The 25,684-nt window shown below is 44.0% G+C and overlaps 1 protein-coding gene across 8 annotated transcripts in view; it reads left to right on the top strand.

Moving 5' to 3' along the window:
* The window catches only part of LOC143988956 (uncharacterized), a 570,864-nt gene that overhangs the window by 235,507 nt on the left and 309,673 nt on the right, over nt 1-25,684 (top strand). For all 8 annotated transcript variants that reach the window (XR_013276941.1, XR_013276942.1, XR_013276943.1 and 5 more), the window contains one exon: nt 7,220-7,319. The gene's annotated coding sequence lies outside the window, so the exon portion shown is untranslated. The remainder of the gene's footprint in view (nt 1-7,219; nt 7,320-25,684) is intronic.

Here is a 25,684-nt window from a genome sequence, read left to right as displayed (position 1 = left end):
GAATCCAATGAAAGTATTTTGTATTTATCAATATCCATGAAACTTACCAGCCCTGCGTTTTTTGTCCCACTGTGGTCCATTGGCTTTACAGCCGGCATCAAAACATCCGATAACGGATCTGAAACAGCGACGTACAAATCGCACTGCCCTCCGCATTTTGGTGGGCTTCTTGAATAGGGGATCTGCAAGCTGTATATTGATCTCTCCTTCTATAGCTGGGCTTCCTTTGGTTGGTTTCTCAATATTGTTTTGAGAAACAATCTGTTTACTTGTAATTTGTCTCATTATGAAGAATAATAAGACACGCTTTAAGTCTGAGAAATTGCAATAAAACTGAATCGAATAAATCCAAATCCAATCAAACAGCAAGAGAAAGCTGGACAGAGATGTCTTCACTGTACAGCAAACAACTCACAACTGATGCCAGAAGAGCCCAGAGCAGCCTTAAATTAGAGCAGGTGATGACATCATAGAGGTCGTTTTTTTTAACTGACGATTTTTCTTAACGGCTTTTGTTGCCATGGTTACCAAAGCTTCCTATACACAGTGATGGGCTGTGGGGGATGGGCTGTGAGGGAGAGCACAGACACACCAATAGAGGACTATGATTGGGCAGTATTAATGGTAGCAATATGATGGGGCAGTTTTGATAGGGCAGTTTTGATGGTGGCAATAGGAGGAGGCAATTTTGATGGGAAAAAGAGGGGGGGGACTTGGCTCAGGGTAAACAGATCTAAAAATAGCTGCTTTCTCCTCTTTAAAATAAATTCTCAGACTGGTGTTTACAAGACAAAAGACAGCAATGTCTATGGCCAGCCCTATACATGTGTACATAGGTTTAGTCTACTGAAAATTTTAAAAAGGGATTGAAGACTTTTCATTTTAGCAAATGTTTTTGAATTAAGTTATTTGTCTGTTTTTTTTATTGTAACTATGTAGCACTTTGAGGTCTTTTGATGGAAAGTGCATTATAAATAACATTTATTATTATTATTATTATTATTATTATTATTATTATTATTATATGGGGGTGCCACTGTCATCAATGGGAGGAAAAAGAACCCAATGAAAGTATTTTGTATTTATCAATATCCATGAAACTTACCAGCCCTGCGTTTTTTGTCCCAGCGTGGTCCATTGGCTTTACAGCCGGCATCAAAACATCCGATAACGGATCTGAAACAGCGACGTACAAATCACACTGCCCTCCGCATTTTGGTGGGCTTCTTGAATAGGGGATCTGCAAGCTGTATATTGATCTCTCCTTCCATAGCTGGGCTTCCTTTGGTTGGTTTCTCAATATTGTTTTGAGAAACAATCTGTTTACTTGTAATTTGTCTCATTATGAAGAATAATAAGACACGCTTTAAGTCTGAGAAATTGCAATAAAACTGAATCGAATAAATCCAAATCCAATCAAACAGCAAGAGAAAGCTGGACAGAGATGTCTTCACTGTACAGCAAACAACTGACTTCTGATGCCAGAGGAGCCCAGAGCAGCCTTATATTAGAGCAGGTGATGACATCATAGAGGTTTTTTTTTCAACTGACGATTTTTCTTAACGGCTTTTGTTGCCATGGTTACCAACGCTTCCTATACACAGTGATGGGCTGTGGGGGAGAGCACAGACACACCAATAGAGGACTATGATGGGGCAGTATTAATGGTAGCAATATGATGGTGCAGTTTTGATGGTGGCAATAGGAGGAGGCAATTTTAATGGGGCAGTTTTTTTTTATATGTATAGAGGACTGTGAAACTGGATTAAAGTTATTATTATAAAGCCCTCTATTTTAAGGCATAGTGATAGGTTGAGTGGTCAGAGTTGATATTGATTATGTATATGTCGACACACGAAAGAAAATAAAAAGAAAAAATCCTGTTTTTCTTCAACGGTGACTAAAAAAAGTCGAAGTGAGGGTGTAGTGTATCTTCTAGAATGTCCTTGCCACATTCAATACATGGGAAGAACAAAAAGAGAACTCTGGAAGAGATTAAGAGAGCATGTTGAAAATATTAAAAAGGGTTTTGATAAATATAACCCTCGAGACACTATGCGAAGTTTCATAAAAAAGACCCCTCATCTTTATTAATTTGTGGTATTCAAAAATACAAGCCCCATTGGAGAGGTGATAATAAAATTATTAGGATTAGCCAAGCTGAATCCTGATGGATTCATGAATTATGCACTTTAACAGCTTTTGGACATAACGTTGACTTTGATCTTAATTGTTTTATTTCTAATTATTAATTCAAGATTTTTGGGCATTTTATTAATATTAATGAATTTTTTATATTTTTCTATATCCACTTATATATATATAGATAGCATTGGGGTTAGATGTACTTCACTGATGAGGGGTTTTGTCCTCTCCCCCCTCCCCCTACTGCTTTTTTTTTTTTTTTTTCGGTATTCATTTCCCAATTGATTGGTCCAGTCAAAACCAACGTTATGGCCAGTTATGAGATAGTTAAAATATAGCTATGGTATAGTTGTACTTTTTATCATAATATTGCTATGTATTTGAATGACTAGATGAACACAGTTAGCATTGCCTGTATAAAATGATGTAGTATGGCATTTAACCACAAGATGGCAGTGTCTGTGGAGCGATATATTTAGAATGTTATTTTACACTTATTTATGTGGAGAAAGTTATAACAATTACTTTGTAATTTTAGTAATGTTATTAGTAGATGTGGAAGTAATTTGAATATGCTTTTATTTTCAAGTTGTATCAGGAAGCTAGTAGTATTAAGGTATGGGGTGGTTGTTGTTTTGAGTTGCTATAGCCGCCCGCCCTATTTAAACTTCATCAACACCTGACTCCTTGACCCTTTGAAAAAGTCACGTGTCTGTGACGCAACGTGTCAGGGAGGAGCCAGGTGTCACGATCGTCACTTCCGGTCGCGGCTGAGACCGAAAGTTCCCTTTTTTACAAGCGCAAGATTCCGTTTTTTAATGTGAGTGGATATTTTACATTATTTTATTAAAGTTTACATTTCTACACATGAGAGTCCCCTTTCTTTCCCCCATGATCGTTGGTATTTTGGATTTTATTGTGAGGCTGAACGAATCATCTATAAGGAGCCAAATCAGCAATTTCCCCTACAAGTGTGTTGGACCCTGAGGGGTCTTGTATTGAGGTGAGAGGCTGGGGGAAACGGGGGGTGCTCTGGTGGAGCACTGAAGGTGGACTGTCTCTCTCTTTTTGTGAAGCATGTCTGCATCTGTGACAACACTGCATGACTATTAGATATACTGTCACATTTGGATATCGAGCTACTGAATAGCACTGGAACATTTGTTTGAACACTTGTATTTGCACATGGACTTTTTTATTTTTATGTTTTTCTTCTTCTTTTTTAGCCATTTTTGTATTGTGATTCAGTCACATATTGTTTGCGATATTTGCACATTTCATGTCATTTGGATGTATCACTTTTTATATATGTGATTTTGCACTTTTTAAATATTATACACTACTGTGTTTTGCACGTTTATGGATGCACAGTGTTTTTACATTTGCACATTTATGTACGTATTTATTACAGTTATTGATTTGTGTCACATAATAGGTGGTGTATTTTAAAAGGCAGCGCTACATACCTTTTTTTACATATATATATTTATATTTATTAACCACATGCCCTCTGGAATCTATGATTTACTCCCCTTCATGACCAGATCATGTTTTGCAATACGGCACTGCACTACTTATTTTAACTGACAATTGCGTGGTCATGCAACGCTGTATGCAAATAAAATGTATGTCTTTTTTTGCCACATAAATAGAGCTTTCTTTTGGTGGGATTTGATCAACTCTGCAGTTTTACATTTTTTTGCACTATATACAAAAAGAGACTAAATGAAGGAAATCAGCAGAGCTTCCTCTGATTTCAGAGCTTCCCCTTAAATCTAGAACAAGTGGACTTGCAGGGCACAGTATATTTGCCGTTAATAAATCAACCTCATTGTGTCTACAATAAAATTTCTGCCTGCTCTTATTTTTTTTTAAAGAGAAGTTCCAGCCTGTATAAATAAAAAAAAATGAAAAGTCAGGAACAGGGTTGCCATCCTCCTACAGTATTTTTTACTGACAAAACATGGAAAATTTACTGGCGGAGCACATTTTTTACTGGCATAAGAAATTACAGAACTCCTATTGAAAACTAAAACAGTGCATATTTGAACAGTATAAACATATATGAAAACACTGACAATACCTATACCAAAGTCATTTGTTTGATTTACACTTATAAAGTCAACACAGCATGAAAATATCAGCCCCTGATATATAGGCCTCTTTCACGCGACTGATACGCTCAAGTCCGCCTTTTTTCAGGTGGACCTGAACGGATGCTCCATAGAGGTCTATGGAGCGTCGGATGTCAGCGGTGACATGTCCGCTGACGTCCGACCCGCTCCGATCTGAAAAAAGTCTGAGGATCGGATCGGGTGACGATGGACTCTGCGGTCCGTCCTCATCCGATCCCCTATAGGGGAGAGCGGTGCTCGGACAGGTCCGTCCCTGCACGGTGTGCAGAGACAAACCTGTCCTCTGCCTGCTCAGTGGGGATCGACAGAGCGATCCCCGCTGAGCAAGCGGATGTCCACGGGGCAGATCAGCGCGGATCCTTTCCGTGTGAAAGAGCCGTTACTGGTAGTTATAAAAAAATCACAGATTTTTACAAACTGTCAGTAAATTTACTGGCGTTTGACAACCCTAGTCAGGAGCTACAAATAGTGTAGCTCATGAATGTTAACCACTTAAGCCCCAGACCACTTTTTGCGATTCGACACTGCGTCTCTTTAACTGACAATTGTGCGGTCGTGCGACATGGCTCCCAAACAAAATTGACGTCCTTTTTTCCCCACAAATAGAGATTTCTTTTGGTGGTATTTGATCACCTCTGTGGTTTTTATTTTTTGCGCTATAAACAAAAAAAGAGCAACAATTTTGAAAAAAAAGCATTATATTTTACATTTTGTTATAATATAAAAAATATTTTTTTTCCTCAGTTTAGGCCAATATGTATTCTTCTACATATTTTTGATAAAGAAAATCACAATAAGCGTTAACTAATTGGTTTGCGCAAAAGTTATAGCGTTTACAAAATAGGGGACAGTTTTGTGGCATTTTTTTAAATAATTTTTTTTTTGTTTACTAGTAATGGCGGGGATCAGCGATTTTTATCGTGACTGTGACATTACAGCAGACACATTGGACATTTTTGACACCATTGTCATTTATACAGCAATCAGTGCTATACAAATGCACTGATTCCTGTCTAAATGACACTGACAGTGAAGGGGTTAATAGCTAGGTGGCAGTGTAGAGGTTAAGTGTGTCTGGGGCGAGTTTCTAACTGTGGGGCGGTGTGGCTGTGTGTGACACGTCACTGATCACTCCTCCCGATCACTAGGCAGAACAGGTAGATGCTTGTTTACATTAGCATCTCCCAGTTCTTCCTTCCCGTGAGACTATCGCGGGTATCCCCGCAGTGATCGAGTCCACGGAACTTGTGATCCGACTCACAGAGGTCTCAGCCAGCATGCACGCGATGGCGGCATGCACATGATGGCGTGGCCCCAAATTTAAAGGGACGTACAGGTATGCCCATTTGCCCATCCATGCCATTCTGCCAAAGTACATCAGCATGCGCCAGTTGGGAAGTGGTTAATATAAGGATACTTACCTGTAGTGGTATCCCGTGATGTCGGCACCCCTAGCCGATTTGTCCATCAGCTTTGGGTGCAGGAGCGGCATCCTTATAAGGGAAATAGGAAGTGAAGCCCTGCGGCTTCCCAGCCTGTTTCCTACTGTGCATGTGTGAGTTGCGCTGCCCTTATTGAAAGGTCCCACTCTCTTCTAGGACTTGTGTCTCCCAGAAGACAGCAGGGGGCGTAAAATTCAGTAGATCAACGCAATCAATGTGCAGCGATCTTATCCGGGAAGAGGGAGCGGGTACCTGGTTTTGACAAAAAGTGCCAAATATGGCAGTGGGGGTGGGGGGGGGGGCTGGTGTGAACAAGCAGAGCTTCCACTTTTGGGCTGAGCTCCACTTTAGACTTCAGTTCCAGTTTTAATTTGAGTATCGCTTAGGCTGACTTCACATTTGCGTGTCTGTTGTTTCCTGTGTTCTTTTGTTATTACCTTGGACAGGTATGTTTGTCATGCGTTGACGTGTGCTGAAACTCCCATGAAAAGCTCATGAAAAGCATCAGTGGATTCAAAACTCGGAATGTTTTCAGCCAATGCGTGTCAAGGCACTGCACAGATCTGAATTGGCAGAATCCTGGCTTGTTTACACTCGTGTTGCTCTCTGAAGAGCGATCAGTATTGGATTGATCTTTGGAGGGTGTTTAACAGGTGTTGAGGAGGCATTATGTTGCCTGTTTTACCCCCTAAAAACCCCACCACCCCATTCAGTTGATTGAGTCTCATCTGTCAGTCACTGTTGGCCGCCATGAGCGACAGTGCGGATAAATTTGGTTGTGCCGCGGTGGAAAGCATTGTGGCCATATGTACACCCCAATCCATTGCCTTTGCAGGTAGTAACGCTGCTCAGGTGTGTGTGTTTACAGTCCCCTAAATTCAAAGTGTAAATTTGCATTGCAAGCAGGGGGAAATAGTCCCCATCAACTCAAAACAACATGTCCATCTAAAGTCTAGAACACACTACTCATTTTTTCTTTCAGGGCTGAACAAAAAAAAACTGACAGCTCCAGAGGAGCCGATGTACTAACTAAGAGATGTTAGTACAGCTATCTCCCCTACTGTGCTATTGTGTTCTGACAGGGGGGACTGCCATGTCCCTTTAATAGAAGCTGGCCGCCTTCTGTTGGCTGCAGCACACGGACAGAGCGTCTGGCGGTTTCTAGTGGACCAAGCGATGCTGCCCACCATTCAGCCCATGTGTACGGGCTTTAGACTCTTCTGTCTTACAGGGTGATGGTACATTATTATTATTATTATTATAATTATTATTATAATACATATTATTATATATATTTATATATATATGAGATCTTGTACAATATATATAGTACATGATCTCACTGCAGAGTTGTCACGTTATAGGAAGTAGAAAAATATATGATCAATTGACAGGATCAACAGGTAACAGAAATACAATATATTGTCAAAAGTATTGTGACAGCTGCCTTTACACGCACATTAACTTGTTTTTTTTTTGTTTTGTTTTTTCAAATAGCAATTTTTATTAGTCGTCATTGATTTTCAACAAAGGTAAAAAGTGTAACGTGAACGTACATGAACAAAAGCAAAATGTACACGACGGAAGTCCATTTAAGGTAGGAGCAAAATACAACAACCATAGTCATTGATACTACCGAAAATGTTACCGCACATCAACTTTAATGGCCTCCCAGTCTAAGGCTGGATTCACACCTACGCATTTTTATGTGCTTTTTGCATTTTGCTGATTTGCACTACAGATCGTGTTCCATAGGAAACCATGTTATTTGGACTCTAGGGCAAATCTGCAAAATGCAAAAAGCACTAAAACTGTATAGGTGTGAATCCAGCCTTAGTCTGCAGGGTTCAGTATTGGGTTGGCCCACCCTTTGCAGTTATAACAGCTTCAACTCTTCTGGGAAGGCTGTCCACAAGGTTTAGGTGTGTGTCTATGGAAATGTTGGACCATTCTTCCAGAAGTGCGTTTGTGAGGTCAGGCACTGATGTTGGACGAGAAGGCCTGGAGTGCAGTCTCACCTCTAATATATCCCAAAGGTGTTCTATCGGGTTGAGGTCAGGACTCTGTGTAGTCCAGTCAAGTTCCTCCACCCCAAACTCACTCATGCATGTCTTTATGGACCTTGCTTTTTGCACTGGTCCAAATCATTTGGTAGAGGTGGGGGTTATGGTGTGGGGTTGTTTTTCAGGAGTTGGGATTGGCCTCTTAGTTCCAGTGAAGGAATCTCTTAAGGCGTGAGCATACCAAGACATTTTGGACAATTTCTGCTCCCAGCTTTGTGGGAACAGTTTGAGGATGGCCCTTTCCTGTTCCAACTTGTCTGTGCACCAGTGCACAAACTTGACTGGCCTGCACAGAGTCCTGACCTCAACCTGATAGAACACCTTTGGGATGAATTAGAGTGGAGACTGCGAGCCAGGCCTTCTCATCCAACATCAGTGCCTGACCTCACAAATGCTCTTCTGGAAAAATGGTCAAACATTCCCATAGACACACTTCTAAACCTTGTGCTCAGCCTTCCCAGAAGACTTGAAGCTGTTATAGCTGCAAAGGGTGGGCAATGCAATACTGAACCCTACGGACTAAGACTGGGATGTCATTAAATGTCATGTGTGTGTAAAGGCAGGCGCCCCAATGCCTTTACACACAGTTTATTCTGGGAACTCAGAAACAAATGCTGTTAATTCTGGAAATAGACGGCATCATGTATAGCATTTTTTATTTCAGTCATAGTTTCATTCATAGCTTTTACAAAGAAAACATTCTGACTGGGTTCTCTCTCCCTAACGAGCATACGTGTCATCACTCCATTAATTCCTATAGATGATCTGTACAGTACTCTTGGTAGCCACCAGTCACCCAGCAGAGTAGGAATCAGGGTGGATATAAATAAATGATTTTATTTTTTTATCTGATTTTTTTTTTTGATTTTTTTTATCAATTTTTTTAATAAAATGCTTTTGGGGTAAAAATCTATCTAAAGATAAATTTCTATTTAGGATGCATTAATAATTTAGTTTATTCAGCATGAAATGGAGCTTAGTTATGTAACATGAGGCTGTATATTCTGCAATATTTACATTTTTTGATAAACTCATTCAATGAATCCAAGCTCTGCAAGCTGAGATAACAGGCACTGCATTGATGTATTCACAGTAACCAGGCGATAAAACAAAATTCAGGAATATTCCTTTATCCCATTATTTTGCAAATCTATGTACACTACAAACTGTATGATTGAATAGGCTCAGATATCGCTGTTTTACTAACCTGACAGCTTATTATTCTAAATAAGAAACCTTCATTTTGTTTGCAAATATTAAAGATTCTAACTACCAATAAGTCCTTACGTTTAAAGAGCACCTGTCACTTCAGATCCATCATGGCAGCACTTGTTAGCGGGCATCCACTCACCTGCTGCCACCACGTCCCTCACCTTGTTGTGTCACTGCCACATCACCAGCTGTCCCATTAAAGTGAATGGGACTGTCGGTGAGTCAACAGCGGGTCAGAGGAGGAGCCACTGCGGGACAGAGATGACAGTTGCTGTTTAAACACTTGACATCCGTGCTATGGCTGAATGACGGCCACAGTGAATTCAAATCCACCCTGGTAGGAATCATCCATAGTAATGAATAGGGCCCCTGGGTGCATGCATGGTAGGAAGAGGACCTGGATGAGACACTTTCCTTGCAAAGGCTCTGTAGTGCCAATCAGGACTTACCAATGAGGACCATGGAAGTCGGAAGAATGGAAATTTACTAGGAAGACTGCAATTAATGAGATGGTTCTAAAGTTGTCCTTTAAGCAGGAAGTCTGAGCAACAAATAGTTTTCTGTGTTCTTTCTTTTTTATGTATTCTTTATTAAGGCCCCAATCAAATCTGATTACGTAGATTCATGCAGATTTATCCTATTCAAATTCAATGGGTGTGTCTGAATATGCGCTGCACAAGTATTTATGTGCATTTTTCAAGCATTTCTCTGCCTAACAACTAGGCTCCTTCTCCTCCTCCTGAAGCTTATAATACATAGAAAAAATGCTTCAAAAACGTGTATATATGCGTTAAAACATACCAAAAATTCACTGGCAAATCTCTGGCAAAAATACGCTCTGCTCAGGTGTGAATGCAGCCTTGATGTATAATTAAAGACTTTTTTTTTTTTTTTTGGATAGTGTGGAGAGCAGGCCCACTCCCACCGGGAGTTTCCCGGTGGGCCGATGGCTCAGTGGGCCACTCTGATGTAAGGGGGCTGGTGATGGGACACTCTGATGTAAGGGGGCTGCTGATGGGACACTCTGATGTAAGGGGGGTGCTGATGGGACACTCTGATGTAAGGGGGCTGCTGATGGGACACTCTGATGTAAGGGGGCTGCTGATGGGACACTCTGATGTATGGAGGTGCTGGTAATGGGAAACTCTGATGTAAGGGGGCTGGTAATGGGACACTCTGATGTAAGGGGGCTGGTAATGGGACACTCTGATGTAAGGGGGTGCTGATGGAACACTCTGATGTAAGGGGGCTGCTGATGGGACACTCTGATGTTAGGGTGTGCTGATGGGACACTCTGATGTAAGGGGGCTGGTAATGGGACACTCTGATGTAAGGGGGTGCTGATGGGACACTCTGATGTAAGGGGGTGCTGATGGGACACTCTGATGTAAGGGGGTGCTGATGGGACTCTCTGATGTAAGGGGGTGCTGATGGGACTCTCTGATGTTAGGGAGTGCTGATGGGACACTCTGATGTAAGGGGGCTGGTGATGGGACACTCTGATGTAAGGGGGCTGCTGTTGGGACACTCTGATGTAAGGGGGCTGCTGATGGGACACTCTGATGTATGGAGGTGCTGTTAATGGGACACTCTGATGTAAGGGGGCTGGTAATGGGACACTCTTATGTAAGGGGGCTGGTGATGGGACTCTCTGATGTTAGGGGGTGCTGATGGGACACTCTGATGTAAGGGGGTGCTGATGGGACACTCTGATGTTAGGGAGTGCTGATGGGCCACTCTGATGTAAGGGGGCTGGTGATGGGCCACTCTGATGTAAGGGGGCTGGTGATGGGACACTCTGATGTAAGGGGGCTGCTGATGGGACACTCTGATGTAAGGGGGGTGCTGATGGGACACTCTGATGTAAGGGGCTGCTGATGGGACACTCTGATGTAAGGGGGCTGCTGATGGGACACTCTGATGTAAGGGGGCTGCTGATGGGACACTCTGATGTATGGAGGTGCTGGTAATGGGACACTCTGATGTAAGGGGGCTGGTAATGGGACACTCTGATGTAAGGGGGCTGGTAATGGGACACTCTGATGTAAGGGGGTGCTGATGGGACACTCTGATGTAAGGGGGCTGCTGATGGGACACTCTGATGTTAGGGTGTGCTGATGGGACACTCTGATGTAAGGGGGCTGGTAATGGGACACTCTGATGTAAGGGGGCTGGTAATGGGACACTCTGATGTAAGGGGGTGCTGATGGGACACTCTGATGTAAGGGGGTGCTGATGGGACACTCTGATGTAAGGGGGTGCTGATGGGACTCTCTGATGTAAGGGGGTGCTGATGGGACTCTCTGATGTTAGGGAGTGCTGATGGGACACTCTGATGTAAGGGGGCTGGTGATGGGACACTCTGATGTAAGGGGTGCTGATGGGACTCTCTGATGTTAGGGGGTGCTGATGGGACACTCTGATGTTAGGGTGTGCTGATGGGACACTGATGTAATGGGGCTGGTAATGGGACACTCTGATGTAAGGGGACTGGTAATGGAACACTCTGATGTAAGGGGGTGCTGATGGGACACTCTGATGTAAGTTGGTGCTGATGGGACTCTCTGATGTAAGGGGGTGCTGATGGGACTCTCTGATTTAAGGGGGTGCTGATGGGACTCTCTGATGTAAGGGGGCTGGTGATGGGACACTCTGATGTAAGGGGGTGCTGATGGGACTCTCTGATGTTAGGGAGTGCTGATGGGACACTCTTATGTAAGGGGGCTGCTGATGGGACACTCTGATGTAAGGGGGCTGCTGATGGGACACTCTGATGTAAGGGGGCTGCTGATGGGACACTCTTATGTAAGGGGGCTGGTAATGGGACACTCTGATGTAAGGGGGCTGGTAATGGGACACTCTGATGTAAGGGGGCTGGTAATGGGACACTCTGATGTAAGGGGGTGCTGATGGGACACTCTGATGTAAGGGGGCTGCTGATGAGACACTCTGATGTACGGAGGTGCTGGTAATGGGACACTCTGATGTAAGGGGGCTGGTAATGGGACACTCTGATGTAAGGGGGCTGGTAATGGGACACTCTGATGTAAGGGGGCTGGTGATGGGACACTCTGATGTAAGGGGGTGCTGATGGGACTCTCTGATGTTAGGGGGTGCTGATGGGACACTCTGATGTTAGGGAGTGCTGATGGGACTCTGATGTTAGGGAGTGCTGATGGGACACTCTGATGTAAGGGGGCTGGTGATGGGACACTCTGATGTAAGGGGGCTGGTGATGGGACACTCTGATGTAAGGGGGTGCTGATGGGACTCTCTGATGTTAGGGGGCGCTGATGGGACTCTCTGATGTTAGGGAGTACTGATGGGACACTATTATGTAAGGGGGCTGGTGATGGGACACTCTGATGTAAGGGGTGATGATGGGACACTCTGTTGTAAGGGGGTGCTGATGGGACACACTGATGTTAGGAGGCGCTGATGGGACACTCTGATGTTAGGGAGTGCTGATGGGACACTCTTATGTAAGGGGGCTGGTGATGGGACACTCTGATGTAAGGGGGTGCTGATGGGACACTCTGATGTAAGGGGGCTGGTAATGGGACACTCTGATGTAAGGGGGCTGGTAATGGGACACTCTGATGTAAGGGGGCTGGTGATGGGACACTCTGATGTAAGGGGGTGCTGATGGGACTCTCTGATGTTAGGGGGTGCTGATGGGACACTCTGATGTTAGGGAGTGCTGATGGGACTCTCTGATATTAGGGAGTGCTGATGGGACACTCTGATGTAAGGGGGCTGGTGATGGGACACTTTGATGTAAGGGGGTGCTGATGGGACACTCTGATGTTAGGGGGTGCTGATGGGACACTCTGATGTTAGGGAGTGCTGATGGGACTCTCTGATGTTAGGGAGTACTGATGGGACACTCTTATGTAAGGGGGCTGGTGATGAGACACTCTGATGTAAGGGGTGATGATGGGACACTCTGTTGTAAGGGGGTGCTGATGGGACACACTGATGTTAGGGGGCGCTGATGGGACTCTCTGATGTTAGGGAGTGCTGATGGGACACTCTCATGTAAGGGGGCTGGTGATGGGACACTCTGATGTAAGGGGGTGCTGATGGGACACACTGATGTTAGGGGGCGCTGATGGGACACTCTGATGTTAGGGAGTGCTGATGGGACACTCTTATGTAAGGGGGCTGGTGATGGGACACTCTGATGTAAGGGGGTGCTGATGGGACTCTCTGATGTTAGGGTGTGCTGATGGGACACTCTGATGTAAGGGGGCTGGTAATGGGACACTCTGATGTAAGGGGGCTGGTAATGGGACACTCTGATGTAAGGGGGTGCTGATGGAACACTCTGATGTAAGGGGGCTGCTGATGGGACATTCTGATGTACGGAGGTGCTGGTAATGGGACACTCTGATGTAAGGGGGCTGGTAATGGGACACTCTGATGTAAGGGGGTGCTGATGGGACTCTCTGATGTTAGGGTGTGCTGATGGGACACTCTGATGTAAGGGGGCTGGTAATGGGACACTCTGATGTAAGGGGGCTGGTAATGGGACACTCTGATGTAAGGGGGTGCTGATGGAACACTCTGATGTAAGGGGGCTGCTGATGGGACATTCTGATGTACGGAGGTGCTGGTAATGGGACACTCTGATGTTAGGGAGTGCTGATGGGACTCTGATGTTAGGGAGTGCTGATGGGACACTCTGATGTAAGGGGGCTGGTGATGGGACACTCTGATGTAAGGGGGTGCTGATGGGACTCTCTGATGTTAGGGAGTGCTGATGGGACACTCTGATGTAAGGGGGCTGGTGATGGGACACTCTGATGTAAGGGGTGCTGATGGGACTCTCTGATGTTAGGGGGTGCTGATGGGACTCTCTGATGTTAGGGTGTGCTGATGGGACACTGATGTAATGGGGCTGGTAATGGGACACTCTGATGTAAGGGGACTGGTAATGGAACACTCTGATGTAAGGGGGTGCTGATGGGACACTCTGATGTAAGTTGGTGCTGATGGGACTCTCTGATGTAAGGGGGTGCTGATGGGACTCTCTGATTTAAGGGGGTGCTGATGGGACTCTCTGATGTAAGGGGGCTGGTGATGGGACACTCTGATGTAAGGGGGTGCTGATGGGACTCTCTGATGTTAGGGAGTGCTGATGGGACACTCTTATGTAAGGGGGCTGCTGATGGGACACTCTGATGTAAGGGGGCTGCTGATGGGACACTCTGATGTAAGGGGGCTGGTAATGGGACACTCTGATGTAAGGGGGCTGGTAATGAGACACTCTGATGTAAGGGGGCTGGTAATGGGACACTCTGATGTAAGGGGGTGCTGATGGGACACTCTGATGTAAGGGGGTGCTGATGAGACACTCTGATGTACGGAGGTGCTGGTAATGGGACACTCTGATGTAAGGGGGCTGGTAATGGGACACTCTGATGTAAGGGGACTGGTAATGGGACACTCTGATGTAAGGGGGCTGGTGATGGGACACTCTGATGTAAGGGGGTGCTGATGGGACTCTCTGATGTTAGGGGGTGCTGATGGGACACTCTGATGTTAGGGAGTGCTGATGGGACTCTGATGTTAGGGAGTGCTGATGGGACACTCTGATGTAAGGGGGCTGGTGATGGGACACTCTGATGTAAGGGGGTGCTGATGGGACTCTCTGATGTTAGGGGGCGCTGATGGGACTCTCTGATGTTAGGGAGTACTGATGGGACACTCTTATGTAAGGGGGCTGGTGATGAGACACTCTGATGTAAGGGGGTGCTGATGGGACTCTCTGATGTTAGGGTGTGCTGATGGGACACTCTGATGTAAGGGGGCTGGTAATGGGACACTCTGATGTAAGGGGGCTGGTAATGGGACACTCTGATGTAAGGGGGTGCTGATGGAACACTCTGATGTAAGGGGGCTGCTGATGGGACATTCTGATGTACGGAGGTGCTGGTAATGGGACACTCTGATGTAAGGGGGCTGGTAATGGGACACTCTGATGTAAGGGGGCTGGTGATGGGACACTCTGATGTAAGGGGGTGCTGATGGGACTCTCTGATGTTAGGGGGTGCTGATGGGACACTCTGATGTTAGGGAGTGCTGATGGGACTCTCTGATATTAGGGAGTGCTGATGGGACACTCTGATGTAAGGGGGCTGGTGATGGGACACTCTGATGTAAGGGGGCTGGTGATGGGACACTCTGATGTAAGGGGGTGCTGATGGGACACTCTGATGTTAGGGGGTGCTGATGGGACTCTCTGATGTTAGGGAGTGCTGATGGGACACTCTGATGTAAGGGGGCTGGTGATGGGACACTCTGATGTAAGGGGGTGCTGATGGGACTCTCTGATGTTAGGGGGCGCTGATGGGACTCTCTGATGTTAGGGAGTACTGATGGGACACTCTTATGTAAGGGGGCTGGTGATGAGACACTCTGATGTAAGGGGTGATGATGGGACACTCTGTTGTAAGGGGGTGCTGATGGGACACACTGATGTTAGGGGGCGCTGATGGGACTCTCTGATGTTAGGGAGTGCTGATGGGACACTCTCATGTAAGGGGGCTGGTGATGGGACACTCTGATGTAAGGGGGTGCTGATGGGACACTCTGATGTTAGGGGGTGCTGATGGGACACTCTGATGTTAGGGAGTGCTGATGGGACTCTCTGATGTTAGGGAGTGCTGATGGGACACTCTGATGTAAGGGGGCTGGTGATGGGGCACTCTGATGTAATGGGTGATGATGGGACACTCTGTTGTAAGGGGGTGCTGATGGGACACACTGATGTTAGGGAGTGCTGATGGGACACTCAAAATGTAAGTGGGCCGGTCTGGATGAAGTCCAGGGCCAAATTTCTGTCCCAGTCCAGCCCTGGTGGAGAGGGATCAGATCTGTGACCCCGTTAGGGAGACTCACCCTCTACTTTCATTTTTAACCATTATCATCGAAAGTGAAGGTAAAAGGAAATCACTAATTTTGGGTTGACGCCGAAACAGGATTATCGGCACTAGTTCTGGTGACACCCAGGGATTCCCTTACTCAGGAGGGATTTCCTCTCAATTCCTGTATTTGGCATGGTATAGGATGTGAAAGGAAGTCTGAACAACGAGCCACAGATGTGGAAAGAAAACTGACGGGTGGTTGTAACCCTCCCTTGCTCTATTAAAAAGAAAAAGAAAAAAAATTTGGTCTACAGTTCAACAATAAGGGCTCATTTACTTGGGCACCATACAGCATTAGGACCCCTTTCACGCTGAGCCGTGGCCGCATTAGCGCTAAAGCAGTGAGCATTTTAGCTGCACTTTAGTGATGTTTAATCAGGGTGTTTAACCCCCACTAGCTGGGCACTTTTAACCCCCGCTAGCGGCTGAAGAGGGGGTTAAACGTACCCATGTTGTGGCGCTTCCGAAGTACTTTTCAGGCTCTTTGGAAGCGCTGCCAATTCATTTCAATGGGCAGGGTGTTTTGGAAGCTTTGTATACAGCACTCCCAATCCGCTCTAAAGATGCTGCTTGCAGGACTTTTCCTAACGTCCCCCAAGCGCACCGCCCCAGTGTGAAAAGACACACTAAAATGTATTATAAAAAGGAATCCCCTGGGGGAGGATTTTAAAGGCACGTACAACTTGATTGAAAAACAATGAAAAATATTTTATTACATAAAACAAACAAGGAAGTAATATACAATATACATAAAAAAAATATCTCTGGGTACAATTATAAAGACACTGTTAATAACAATGTGCACCACATAGGTTTATAATATAATCCATGTAGGTATAGCCACCCTACGCGCTTCGGAGCTTAATAAAGCATATCCTTCTTCAGGGGTGTAGATACAACATTAACATGGAATCTGTTGAATAACGGAGGACAAGATATTAGAGCGGGAGATGTAAGCGCCCAGATGTAATCCACATATAAACTGACAAAAGAATCCATATAAGCCATGGGAATACCATGGATTTGGGGGTGACAAATAATGAACTAAAAAATGGTCATGTAATAGAGTTGCACAAAATGCTGAAGGCCTCCCTCGCCCTTAAAGGTACAGAATAAAATAATTAGCTTCAAACACTGGCAAAATAGAACGATAATCAATTATTATAGTGCAATATAACTCTACTGCTTAGTTTAACAATAACACAATCATACAACAGTTCATTTAGCAATAACGCCATCAAAATAAATAATAGTACATATTGGATGACTTATATGTAAAAAGCGCAAAAGATGACAAAAAAAGATAGTGGTATAAATATCATAAGTATAAGTAGCTAATTCCCTATTGTTTCCTACCCCCTGAGACGAACCCTTCCAAAAACGGTTTGAACCAAATAGTGTCGTTAAGACCCGGAGACTGAGTAGCTTTCAAGGAGTGAATCCATCTGCAGGAGAATTTTGTTCCAATCTCCCCCCCTGTGGTTTGGGTGAATTCTGTCCAAGATGAGGAATTTGATTTTGGGGAGTTTCCCCCATGGACTAAGGTGGTGTGGCGGCCTAGGGGGAGGTCCGGATCACAGGTGCGCATACTAGTAATATGCCTATATGCACGTTTCCAAAATTCCTGTTTGGTTTTGCCAACGTAAAAACAACTGCACTCACACAGGAGCAAATAAATTACTCTGAATGTGTGGCAGTTGGCAAAGTGTTTTGGGTGAAAGATTTTGCCATTGGGCAAAAGTGGATTTTTTTGTGTCAACATAAATTTGCAGTTATGACATTTACCGCATGTAAAAGTGCCTTTGTATTTGCAGTGTGTAAAACTTGTAGCGTCTCGAAATTCACTTTTCACAAGGGTGTCACCAATGGATGTGGCTTGTTTGAAAGTAAAGGAGGGTTTTGATGTCACAAATTTGCCTAGAGACGGATCGCATGTAAGAATGTGCCAGCATTTTTCAATCATTTTCTTAACCTGCTCTTGTTGGTTGCTAAATTTAGTTATAATTCTGATATCCTCAGTTTCCTTTTTAGATTTTTTGCGATGTATAAGGTCGATTCTATTGTGAAGGCAAGCTCGTTTGAAGGCGCGCTTCAGGGAGGTATGGGAATAGCCCCGCAAAAGCAATCTCTTGCGGAGCTGATTGGCCTCCTCCCGAAACACGACCTCATCCGAGCAATTACACCTAACTCGAAGGTACTGGCTGTACGGGATGGAATTTATTAGGGGTTTGGGATGAAAGCTTGACACGTAGAGAATAGAGTTGCCTGCAGTTGGCTTCCTAAATAGTTTACTTAACACTTTGCCAGATTCACCCCTGTAAATCTCCACATCAAGGAAGGTGATGCGATCAAGATCAGAGTTCATAGTAAAATGTAGATTAAAGTTATTCTTGTTAATTCTCAGGAGCCACTGTTCTAACGGGTCATGGGGGCCGTCCCAGATGATGAAGATGTCGTTGATGTACCGGTACCAACAAAGAATGTGGTCCGAGTACATCGACAAGTCCTCATCATCCAGAACCATTGCCTCCCACTCCCCCAGGTACAGGTTGGCGTAGGATGGGGCATAGCAGGTCCCCATCGCTACCCCCTGCACCTAGAGGAAGTAGGAGCCGTTGAAGGTGAATACATTGTGTTGTAAAATGAAATCTAAAATTGACATGATAAACTCCCCGTATCTCGGGTCGATCTCGGGGTTCTTGGATAGAAAGTGTTGAACAACTGCTATCCCCTTTTATCGTGAGGGATCGAGTTGTAAAGGGATTCTGCATCCACTGCTACAAAGATGGCGTGGTCCAGAATGATTAAGGAATCAATGACTTGAAGAAACTAAAGAGTATCCTTAACAAAGGAAGGCAAGGAGGAAACTTTGCTAGTGTTGTCACTGACAGCCAACGCCTGAGATAATTGGCCTACCAGGGGGGGTTGTTTGCATTCTTGTGAATTTTTGGCAAAGCATAAAATACGGGAACACGTGGAAATTTATTTTGAACAAATTCCCAAGTTTGTTGGGTGATAATTTGATTAGAGAAGGCCGAATCAATGATAGCATAAAACTCAAGGGTGTACTTCTTCACAATGTTGGCAGGGACACAACGGTACCAGTCAGTGTTGCTGAGTATTTTAGTGCACATTTCGATGTATGTTGTATTGTCAAGAAGGACAATATTTCCTCCCTTATCTGATGTTTTAATTGTGATATTTTTGTTAAGTGAGAGTTGTTTAAGGGCTATGTGTTCCTGTCTACTGAGGTTGGCTAGGACCTGCGTTTCCGGATTTTTAACGCTTCCAAATCATTGTAGATGAGCTTCAAAAATGCTGCGGCATTAGGGCATGTACTGGGGGCAGGGCAAAAGTCAGATTTCTTCTTAAGATTGGATTTAGTTTACCTTAAAAGGGATATCCTGTGGATCTACTGTGTCCTCCAACAAGGAGGTTAAATCGAGTTGATCAATAAGGTCAATTGGATTATTTTCTTTCAAAAGGGCCACTAATTGGTCCAGTGCTTGTGTTTCTTGGGAGGTGTGTGTAGTATGAACTTCCTTATTGGAGAAAAGTTTCTTTAGAAGTAATTTACGAACAAATAATTGAAGGTCTTTATATACGTCGAATACATCAATATCTTGGGTAGGGCAAAAATTGAGGCCTTTCCTCAGGACGTTAATTTCATCAACAGGGAGCTTGTAAGAAGAAAGATTAACTTTGGTTAAATCAGATAATAACTCGCCTGCAAAAACGGCTCTCCTGCAGTCTGTGTGGAAGCCCCAAGTGCTTTCACACTGAGGAGATGCGCTGGCAGGACTTTAAAAAAAAGTCCTGCAAGCAGCATCTTTTGAGTGGTGTATACCGCTCCTCCACCACTCCTGCCCATTGAAATGAATGGGCACCACTGCCGAAGCACCTGCAATGCGATTTGGCAGCTGAGCTTCACGGGCACATTTAACCCCTTCCTGGGCCGCTAGCTGAATTATAAGTGCCCCGCTAAAATGACGGTAAAGCGCTGCTAAAACTGGCAGCGTTTTACCGTCAACGCCTGCTCGCTCCAGTGTGAAAGCAGCCTTAAGACCCCTTTCACACCAGGGTGTTTTGCAGGCGCTATAGCGTTAGAAATAGAGCTTGCAAAACGCCCTAAAGAAGCTGCACCATTGTGTGTAGTGTGAAAGCCCGAGGGCTTTCACACGACAGCGGTGCACTGGCAGGACGTCAGAAAAAAGTCCTGCCAGCAGCTTCTTAGGAGCGGTGTGTTTACCGCTCCTCCACCACTGCTCCCTATTGAAATCAATGGGGCAGCGCTGTAATACTGCCGGAAAAACGCCGCTATTGCGGCGTATTGCTGCCGGGTTTAACCCTTTCGCGGCCGATAGTGGGGGTAAAAGTGCCCCGCTAGCACCCGAAATGCGCCGCAAATCCGGCGGTAAAACGCCACTAAAAATAGCAGCGTTTTACCACCCACGCTATCGGTGGTGTGGTGTGAAAGGGGTCTTGGTGATACAGAAAATTTCTTACATTAAACAAAACAAACATCCAAACAGTTCACGTGTATGTATAATTTAGAATTATATATATATATATATATATATATATATATATATATATATATATATATATATATATATACATATAAAAAAACAGGTAATCAAAACTTTTGGATGAAAAAAATGGGCTAACTTTACTGTTTTTTTTTTTTTTTTTTAAATCTGTGTATTTTTTCCCAAAAAAATTGAGTTTGAAAGACCGCTGCGCAAATACCGTGTGACATAATATATTGCAACAACCGCTATTTTATTCCCTAGGATCTCTGCTAAAAAATATATATATATAAGTTTTGGGGGTTCTAAGTGAATTTCTAGCAGAAAATACTGGATCTTTATTTGTAAGCATCAAGTGTCAAAAAAGATTTAGTCTTTAAATGGTTAAACTGAGAACTTCTACACACAGAGTTCAATTCATTCATTCAAGTGTAAACATTGTATCATTTTGATCTTTTCTTGGCAGACTGCCCAGGAGACAAGTCACTGAAGTCATTTGCAAGTTGCGCTGAATATATCATCGGCCTTTTTTAACAGAACAATCGGCCGATGCCGATTAATTAAAAAACGCCAAATATCGGCTGATATATCGGTCGACCTCTAGTTGAGACTGTACAATTATGGGGGGTGCCCACAAGGATTTGTTCTAAAAAAGAAGGATCATTGGAAACGGTGTCAATAGAAGTAATAGTAATTGGGTTTTGATTTACAGTGCTAGTGTGGGTGTTAGGAGCGGCTTCCGGAACAGCCGCGGAAGGTGTAACCAACTGCCCCGGAAGTGATGTAGATGGAGGTGCAGATTGAGGATGTGTAATCATATAGAGTGTGAGTTTTTTAGCTTGTTGCTTTTCGGTGGAATCGCCGGAATATAAATTAGTACTCGGTGTGGTCTTGGATTTTTGATTAGATTGGGAATGTGAGGGGTGCGACTGATACGAGGAGTTTGATGTAGAACGGGGAAAAGAGGAAGTGTTTCTAATTGGTTGAGTAGAATTAACCGAGGGGTGTGGTAGATTTAAAGGGCCTTTACTTAAATTGGGTTTGTTGGAGGTAAAGGTCCATGTATGTATATTATATGTTACTTCCTTGTTTGTTTTATGTAATAAAATATTTTTGATTGTTTTTCAATCAAGTTGTATGTGCCTTTAAAATCCACCCCCACGGGATTCCTTTTTATAAACCATTTTTTCCGGATGTGGCACAACTAATACCGAAATGGGATCAGGAGATCAAGTCGTAGTCAAACATAATAACGAATGGGGATTCATTTTGGATTTTCATATGCAATACAAAGTGGTAGAAGATATCTTCAAGCGGCATTGGCATGTCCTTTTGCTAGATAAAAAACGAAATCCTGCATTTCCATCTCAACCTCAATTTATTTATAGGAAGGCCCCAAATTTCGGTGACAAAATTATAAAAGAAAGTGGTTGACCCCCCGAAACCTCCAACTACTTTTTGGGATCGAAATGGCTTTTTTGCTTGCCGGAGATGCAAAGCTTGCTGAGAAATCTCTAGGCCAGTTAGATCATTATACAATTTTTCCTCTCCATCAAATAATCGAGTGTTCAACATAAAACAGTTTATTACATGTAACAGCACTCACGTTGTATATGCTTTAAAATGCCCTTGTGGGTTGATGTATATTGGAAGGACAAAAAGAAAATTTAGAGTGAGAATCGCTGAACACATTCATAAAATTAAAATTGGATTCAAAGACCATAATGTGTCGTTACATTTCAAACTCAAATATAATATGGACGCCACTGGTCTCCAATTTTGGGGAATTGAACAAATCAAACCCTATTGGAGAGGAATCAATATGGTACGGGAATTGTCAAAACACGAGACTCAATGGATATAATTCGTTGATGTTTTGAGTCCTAGGGGCCTGAATATCGAATTGGACATCAATTGCTTTATAAGTGACACTTAATCAGATTATATCAATTACATGGATGCGCCCCCTGTGGTGGATTAGATCATTTACGCTCTACCATTCATGCATTGTTAGAAGGGGTTGGATACACAGAATTATCTATATAAAGGAAAACCAGAGACGATCCTGTATAAAAGAACCACATCCGAGTACACACAAAGATCAATGATGATCGTAGAGTAGTGTGCATAAAAGTAATTACATAAGAGCAATCATATAAAAAGAATGACACACGTACGGATGGACTTACTATAGACGCTTCTGTGAAATATATACACAGATTTTCATTTGAATTAAAAATCATTTTCCAGTTAAAAATAATTTTTAAACTATAATTTATTTCTTAAACTAAAATCAATTTAGATTTGAATTTGTTCCTCGATTTTTTGATTATAGATGGGTTATTTACTAATCAAAATAAAAGGGCATAATCTATCATGGTGTTAAATCCCCATAATTTCTAAACCAGTTCCGGATTTATTCATTTCATTCTTAAGGTACTGTAATTTTAAATCTTTTTTTTTTAATATATATTTTTTAATGAATTAATTAGTTTTAATTCATTAAATAATAGTGTGCTTGCTCTTACTTTCACAGCGATACCTCACATGTGTGGTGCCATGGGCATAGCATAAGGGGTTGCAGGGGTCACAATGGCAACCCTGTCCCTAGCTCCAGGGGGCCCCAGCAGCCTCCCTGCCATATTATCATATCCTCCACAAAGTCCAGCTCTGATCTGCCATAGGGCCCCACAGCCACGCTCCAGTACTGGGTTTCCATTTTGCCTTCCACAATTGACACCCCTCCAATCTCATTGGCTGTGAAGCATTTCCAGAATGGAGAGGAGCATGAGGTAAGAACAGCCCAGGATGGGTAAGTGTCTGTGCTGTGTGCTGGCAACATGGAATGGTAACCGTGCTTAGCGAGGCAAGAGGAGGAGACTGCTGCTGTCCTATAGCCATGATGGGACCTTCATGTGTCTTCTAGTCACCAGCTGGGATACTCTGTACGCCCCCACTCGGGGATGTCTGCTTACCCCGACTTCCCTGACAACTGGGGAAAAGATATACACCTCCGGGAGGTGACCTTCCCCCAACACCTTCCAAAACTCACAGAGAAACCTTCAGAAATTGCTAAAACAAATCCCTTAACATCTCATCAGGGGGCCCCTGAAGGGCTACTGGCTCCAGATTTCATGTCACATGGCTTTGCCGTCCCAGATCTAAGTTGCACCCCCCCAAAGCCCCCTGACCACCCCACTGCCCTGGATACTATGCCCGGCTGCTGAGCTCCTTTCCCATTACAGCACTCTATACTGCTCCTTCTCCGCAGGGCTGAAATCACATTCCTTTACAACACAGCCAGTTAGCCATGATCTCCACAGGGTGTATCTGCCTACTGCAAATACACTGCCGTTCTGACAGAGAATTTCGCAAGTCAGAAGGACAACATAAAAGCCAGAAACACCCTGTGAAGACTGAGAGACTGCGTGTAAAGGAATGTGATTTCAGACCTGTGTAGTGTGGGGGCCGAGGAACTCTATACAGTGCTGAGATGGGAAAGGAGCAATGTCAAGTGACCTGCCAGGGGTCCCTCTCCTCTGATTCTCCAACGGTAATCACTGTCCTCTCATGTAAAGAGGAACTCAAAACTCTTAAGCCACTTTGGGTATCTTGGCATGCAGTGGGTGTTTCTGCACGCACGGTTGAAGTGGTGGGTGGTAATGAGGGGGGTCCAGGCCAACTTTTGCATCGGGGCCCACAAGCTTCAAGGTATGCCTTGTGTGGTGCGACCGCTATTTACATAAGTATGCAGGACCTACATGCACGTTTACATTTGTGCATGAGCATGGGTGTATGGGGCGCTTACATATTTTTTTTTTTTTGGATGAACTTTATTGCTATCACAAGGGATTAACAACATTCATGGTCTGTGACATATCCAGTTTTTAAGCCCATATCTCTCCTTTTGCCTCCAAAGCATGTGATCAAAGCAAGATCAGTTTGATCAGATGCTGTACAAACCAGTAATGGCTTCTAATCAAAACAAAAGTAATGTAACAGAAGAGGGGAAGAAACTCTTTCACAGTGATTGCGATTAGAGCGGTTATATTGGTAGCGGGCTCCCCGATGGGACAGGAGAGCCCGGTAAAGGTGGATAGGGTCCCCCTTGCTCCATCTGTAAAAATGACCGAGAGGCTGTAGAGCCAATTGGACCATTTTTCCCCAAATAGCGAAACACTCAGAGAAAAAGGATAATACCAAGACCATTGTTGTAGCTGCACTGATCCTGATCCTTGCTGAGCTTGAATCCATGTATGACTGGCTTTAGTTTGCCTCTATAGATACCCTGTGCTGTTATTCCAGGTATAACAGGCCCCTGTGCACAAATGGCATCCCACACTGTGTATTTTTGGCCCAGGGATGACATCTAGCACCGTGTGTCACGGGCCCACAGATCAGGTGGCACACCGGATATGGCAATGGTACACTCATGAAAGGAGGATGGGAAAAGGGAAGTCTATTATAAAACATTTTCAGATGGGCATTCCAATCAGGTCCACCTATCAGTTTTTACGGCTGACTTGATTGGAAGGTCCATTCATCCCTATGGACAAGCAGCTGTACACAGACTTGTGTCCATTTACACCCGCCTACCCCTGGGTTCGATCAGGCCCTTAAAAACAAAGCGTAGAGGACTCTCTCTTGAGTTTAAGGTGAAGCAGTTCCTACTGAACTGTCCGAGATTCAAACCATGTATGGGCAGGCTGATTGCACCCAAGCTTATTGATCAATCCACTTGGGTACAACTAGCCTGTTTGATTTTTCATGAGATCATTGCTAGAGGTTAAGCAATAATCACTGTGGCTCTCCCCATGAGGAGAACACAATAGCTCCACGGGATGGATTCCCCCATCAACATCAGTGTTGATGGGGGAATGCACCTATTTTCTTTCCTGCAACCACAGGTTGAAAATCTAACCATCTATGGCTGGCTTAACAGTCATCGGAGTTGCACCTGCTCTGACTAGATGGAGGTTGGAATCAGACCTGTGTTCCGGTGCATTGTGTTTAGAACGAATAAAAGAAAAAAAAATTCTTACACACACTATTTATTTTTATTTCATTTTATTAAATGTTTTTCACAATATAACAATAAAGTATATACATAATTTCTTCTGCCATGATGCACCACAATGCATGGTAGTGCGTTGAACTGCATTGTGTTGAATTGTACTGCATGTGTGTTGGAAGTGCATTTGGTCAATGTGTTGGGGTACCATTGACGAT

Source organism: Lithobates pipiens, unplaced genomic scaffold (assembly GCF_037356315.1).
Source record: "Lithobates pipiens isolate NorthernLeopardFrog02 unplaced genomic scaffold, aLitPip1_a1.2 Scaffold_18, whole genome shotgun sequence".
NCBI lineage: Eukaryota > Metazoa > Chordata > Amphibia > Anura > Ranidae > Lithobates > Lithobates pipiens.
This window is presented reverse-complemented; position numbering and strand designations above follow the sequence as displayed.